The 6,058-nt window shown below is 38.6% G+C and overlaps 1 long non-coding RNA gene across 6 annotated transcripts in view; it reads left to right on the top strand.

The window, feature by feature from the left end:
* LOC111866953 overlaps positions 1 to 5,454 on the top strand; it is a 13,808-nt gene extending 8,354 nt beyond the window's left edge. For 5 of the 6 annotated variants that reach the window (XR_002843247.2, XR_002843249.2, XR_002843245.2 and 2 more), the window contains one exon: positions 359 to 1,009. This is a non-coding gene — a long non-coding RNA (uncharacterized LOC111866953). Of the gene's footprint in view, positions 1 to 358; positions 1,086 to 3,433 lie in introns of those variants that run through there. The other variant, XR_004513280.1, reaches the window with a different exon arrangement.
* The last annotated feature ends 604 nt before the right edge of the window (positions 5,455 to 6,058 follow it).

The raw sequence follows: 6,058 nt of genomic DNA, 5'->3' as shown, positions 1-6,058 counted from the left end.
ATGGTTATTATAAGTACCTTTTCTTTAGGCCAGTATGTATACCAGCAAATACTTAATCTGTATTGACAAGCTTGTCAAAAGTCTCACACATTTACCATTGCTCTGTATTTTTCAATCTTGAGGCAAAAACTGAACCTGAGAGTACCAGCAAACATGTTTGTGTGTGGGAGGAGAGGGGGAGTGCCACGTATTATCATGCATGAATGTTATGTAACCATAAATTTTTTGTGTCATTGCAAGCCACATAGAAGTTTTACATTTTGTTGAAATTAAAAGTGGATCAAGTTTGAAATCGTACATACAGATTCGCATGCAAATCAGAGTCTGTCTTTTAAAGCTATTCATGTAATTGTTTCAGGCCTGCGACTCACCAGCATGAGACCTCAAGTGACTCGTCTGCCATAAGAGGAAGGAGTTGTTGCTTTACAGTTATAACGAGCAAGTTACAGCATTTGTCTGACGTCCATTATGCTGTCCTATGATCCACGCATGACAGGAAGATACTATTACAGTATTACAGGAAGAAATGTCAGTTTGATGTGTGTGACCATGTCAGACTGATACTTATTTGTCCAACAAACTGCCTCTCTTGCTTTACTATGTTTGCATTGCAAGAGGGTAACACATATGCATGATATCATCCGACTTTGTGTCTTGCCTTGATGCCATCGATGTGCAACATCGGGTACTATTCACTTGCTTTTCTTTATTGACACTGCATGTTTCGGCCCAACCGGCCATCTTCAGGTGTACAGGTTGTTGTGATTGCAGAATCTACTACTCACTGTAATGCTGTTTTGTTTCTGTTATGTAGAGGCCTCGGATTGTGTCTGGTTATGTGGGTTACTCATCTGTTTTTTTTTTTATTTAGGTGTCCTTGAGCTGCTGGTGTATGCTTCATGGTTTTGTTTGGCTGTGGCTGTCTTGAATGTTCTTGCTGGGGCGGGAATTTGTTGTGTTGATGGCCAACCACAGCACAACAAATATGCCCATCTCAAGGACACCTAAACGAAAAACAGATGGTTAACCCACTTAACCAGACACAATCCGAGGCCTCTACATAACAGAAACAGAACAGCATTATGGTGAGCAGCAGGTTCCTTGTTCACAACAACCTGTACACCTGAAGATGGTCGGTTAGGCCGAAACATGTGGTGACGATAAAGAGAAAACTGTGAGAGAATGTTAACTGACGTTGCACACAGATGGCATCAAAGTAAAATGCAAAGTCAGATCTAAGCAGTGCAACAGGATTCCGCAATGTAACATTATGCCTGATATCAGTTTTTATGTGAAATTCCTTCATGGTCTTCTGGCTTATGACATTGTTACCAAAGTTTTCTGCTGGTCTGTTGAAGTTAGGGGCAGTGTGTTCTCTGGTAACCATCTACCAGGCAACACAGTGTCATAACTTAGGAGACCAGAATGAGATTTTTCACCATTGTGAAAGATTAAAATCTGATACTGTGTAAACTTGTTTGTATATTCAAATCTGGTGGATACTGTAAGGAAATAATCACAAAACCATAGTAGTTCTGTTTTTCCTTGTAAAGGAAAGAACTTTAGAGGTAAAGCTATCCCTATAGGAAGCCATGGAGGCCTCTAGGGTTGTGAGATGTCAAGGCTCCCAAAATTTCTCTAGGCAATCAGCTCACAAATAGCAGGAAGGTTGTCAGCCTTACGTGATGGCCACCCTTTACCCCCCTTCCCCTAAGATTGGTGGTACTCGTTTCTGTTAGAGGCCAATTACAGACACTGCACAGTGTAGACAAAAGTAATTGCATATGGACAAACACAACATGAAGTCAAAAACTAATTAAATGTAAGCACTGGAGCAAAGACACATTAATGCAATTAATGTAATTAATAATTCAATTCAATTCATGTTTATTTATGTGCAAACTTAACAGCACAGAGGCCAATTACAAAGTTAGCAAGAGTACCTAGAAATACACCGAAATAATTAAAGAACAAAATATGACACTATACAAGGGCAGTAAATTAATAATAATTACAAGAAACACTATAAAGTTAGCATTAACAGGTGAGAAAAATAAAATAAGTACATTTTGAATGGTTATGCTATTATGTGACGTGAAAGGACAATACACATACATACACACATAGAAGTTAATAATAATAACAATAACCAATTTAATTTGTACTTATCTGTGTGGCAGCTCAACATCCTAGTAATAATAAAAATAATAATAATAATAATTCAATTCATGTTTATTTACATGCAACCTTAACAGCACAGAGGCCAGTTAGAAGGTTGGCAAGAGTACATAGAAATACACAAAAATAATTAAAAAACAAAATACAAAATTTGAGAGTTTATATAATGGCAATAAATTGACAATAATTCCAAGAAAAATTAAAGGTAACAGGAGAGAAAAATAAAACAAAACCAGTATATGTACATACACAGGCCGTGCCATAGCTCAGGCGGTTAGTTGCTGGCTTCCCACCATGGAGGCTCGGGTTTGAGCCAGGATCTGGTCAAGTGGGGTTTGTGGTGGACAAAGTGGCGCTGGGGCAGGTTTTCTCCGAGTACTTCAGTTTCCCTGCCAATCTTCATTCTACAAAATTCTCCATCATCCTAATCACCCAGGGCAGGCTACAATAGGGCAATCAATGGCCACTCTACCGAGTGGACCCAGTTGAACTCCACCCCCCACTAAGCGAATTTAATTTAAACTTTACGTACATGCATACACGTAATATTAGGAGTATTATCAAATATTATTAACAGTCTTAGGTTCAATGTGATTGACAGAAACTGTTCTGCTTGCAAATATATCGAGATCTTTACTCACCGTGTTGGTAGCATAGGCACATCGAGCAGAAGGACAGTGCTTATTAGAGGGACAAACACCAAGCAATGAGAAGTCTGTAAGATTGCTGGGAGGAACACGAAGGCTAACATTTTCCAAAAGAGAAGTGCAGGATTTAAGATGAAAGACCTGAACAAAAGAAAGTGCATGAAGGTGATGTCTCCATTTATGTAAAGAACGTAGACTTAATTTCTCTAAGCATCAGTATTGTATAATTATATGGAATATGAGGGAAAAGCGATAGAAACAGACGGACGCAAACTTCTGCTGGATGTGCTCAAGCTTATTGGCATCAGTCAAGTTGGTGGAGTTCCAAACTTCCGAGGCATATTCCAACTTGGACCTGACTAAAGTAAAGTATAGTACATACAGACACTCCAGGGAGGAAAGTCTGTAGGTAATGGAGCGAATAAGGCCTAAAAGCTTTATGCATTCAGAAAATATGTAATTAACATGTGTGTGAAACTGTAGCTTTGAATCAAAGAAAACACCCAGGTCATTAATACTAGCATGACCAAGCTGATGTTCATAGCTCAGAAAATTTAGCGTTTTCTGTGACAAAACTGTGTCTATATTCCCATTGTTGTATGTTGCAGTTCTCGCAGGCAACACGCATTTTGATGGAGTGTGATGTGGGAGTTCCATGATGAAACCTGTCTAAAGCATATCAGCTTCCACTACGGTTGACCTAAATTACTTTCATGTATGTTTAGAGAAGTGTTAGAAGTTACAAACATTTGGTAAAGTTTTTATGTATATGAAAAATGGACTCTGTATGCTTGCACTATACCTCTCTTTTACTAGTTTCTATCGAATAAAGTACAGCCAATGATATCTCTTTCCAAAACTCATCCTGTAAACTGTGGCTCTCATATCTGCATACAGTATCAGCATGTGACAATTTGGATTAATTGACAGTGGCCTTTTCTAAACACGTGGTAACTTGAAAAACTGTTGTCTTCTTAGATGTGAGGCCATGTAGACTGGTAGAATGTTACCACCACTTTGGAAGAACATGTAAAGTGATAAGACCCTGAAGATGGAGGTCTCACATTCCTCAGAAACGTTGGTAACATTCCACCAGACTACATGGTGTCACACCCCAGAAGACTGAAATCTTTGTGGTTACAGCCATATTCATATTGCAGATCTTAGCCGAAGACTTGTTCGCTTAGAGAGTATACATTGTACTTGCACATACAGGGAATACACAGTCATGAGCAGGTAACAGTTGGTTTTGATTTGACATGGGAGTTAGGTGCAGGAACTGAGAACAGAGTTCCGTGTTCTGTGTTTGTCGATGCTTCTGAATTGCACGGTGACAGTGAGGAGGCTACAGCTGGTACTTGGAATGAAGAGTACAGCATTCTGAGTTGTAGCAACGTGTAGTTCGGAGAGAGCCCCAAGTTTTTGAGGTGACATATTCCTAAACATTGTTCCATCTCCAAACTACACGTTGCTACAATGCAGAGCCCTGAACTCCTTATAGACATTGCCATGAAAACATCAAATCAAACATGGTACTCAGAATGTCTGTGTAAGATACGTAAGTTTCTGTCTGATTGCAGAGGTAGTTGTAAGTATAAATTGGATAGGAACTGCTGCAGCTTTGGGGTTGGTGGGGAGACGTTAAGGCATTTTTCTAATTGGTACAGTTAGAAATTTCTTGGCAGCTAATTCCTCAATAATCTGACAAGCCATAGTGAACAGTTAGGCATCATATTGATGTAGAATTCTGTGATACAAGTTTGTGGCAGTGTGACTGCCATAACTTGGCTATGGTAAAGACAGATGTGTTGCAGCATAGTGAAAGCAATATGAATCAGTTCGTTGAATTGTAACGTAATCCATAGAATGTTTTGACAGTTTAGGACTTATACTTTTGCAAGATATTTTACATTCATTGTATCCAAAAATTATATACACTGAAGCAAATACAAACATTCTGATATATGTGAGGCTATTTGGATCCTTCTGGGTGGGATATTTGTAATTTATTTTAATACTGTAAATACCCTTCAGAGCTGATTATGTCTTTGCTTCATGTTTTAGGAAAACCTGTTACCTGTACACCCTAATGATGTCTGTGCAGATACAGATGACACATGTAAAGGGAAATAAGACTTTTACGCACATTGTCAAGGGTTTTATTTGATAGATTCATACAGATCAGTCGACTCCTCTAATGCAGGAGAGATTGATCCGTCTTGCGTTGTCACAGGAAAATGCAGATCAATATGGCCAGAACATTAATGTCCTGAACAGAATTTGAGGTCACCTGAGACTGTATGCATGTATGACAGTGCAGCCAACTAGTTCAGCCTTCATCCTCGCCAATACATAATTCTGCTTTACAGCAGGCTGTCAGGAATCACTGGAATTGAATGACCCCAGATGAGTGCTGATGGCTTTAATAAAACAAATAAAGAAATAAAAACAAAGTTGTCCCTGTGCTTAGTGCGGCACTGCACTCAAAATATGTACAGGGTGCAAATAAAATGAAGTATATGAGAACATACAAAACAACTTCTGCCAGAAGAGTCACATTGTAAATACAGTTAACAAATAATTTTAAAATATTCAATAATTTTAATGTGTTGGATGAATAACATTAAAAAATGATTGGGAGTGAATTCTGGAAATTCTTGTCCTTTTTTAAAACCTATCTTGAATATTTGAGAACACCAAAACATTAAAATTCGGTAGCATGTTGAAAGAATACAGGTTAGTTGTGTGTATGAAGGTAAGTAAAAATGCTTTCATTTCGGCGCATAAAAAGCTGCAGTCGCATTCCTTGTGGACATGAACATGGAACCTTCAGAAGGTAAGTTCGCTGCCCAGTGCCTGAGACCCACACATCTACTAGTTGAATTTGCCCATAAAATTACATGTGCAGTGAATTTACAAAGATCCTCAGAGCCTGACTGTTTGAAGAGTCCACTTTATGATCAAAATAAACAGAATAAATCACTACAAGACCAGTCGTGTTACACGACTTAATATGAATGGTTTGTATAAAGCTCAAGCCTGGATGTACCAAACTGTTTAACCTGTACTGAATACAGCAGTCATGACAAACATTGGATGGATGATCCAGCATGACAAGCGTAGCTCAGTGGTGAGGCTTTTATGCACGAGATCATGGGTTCAAGTCCATGTGGAATGGGAATAGAATAAAGTAACCAGTCATTATGAAGAAGTGTGGCTAAGTTAATATGCAT

The sequence above is a fragment of the Cryptotermes secundus genome, unplaced genomic scaffold, assembly GCF_002891405.2.
Source record: "Cryptotermes secundus unplaced genomic scaffold, Csec_1.0 scaffold899, whole genome shotgun sequence".
NCBI lineage: Eukaryota > Metazoa > Arthropoda > Insecta > Blattodea > Kalotermitidae > Cryptotermes > Cryptotermes secundus.
Note: the sequence above shows the minus strand (reverse complement) of the source record. Positions and strands in the feature narration are given on the sequence as shown.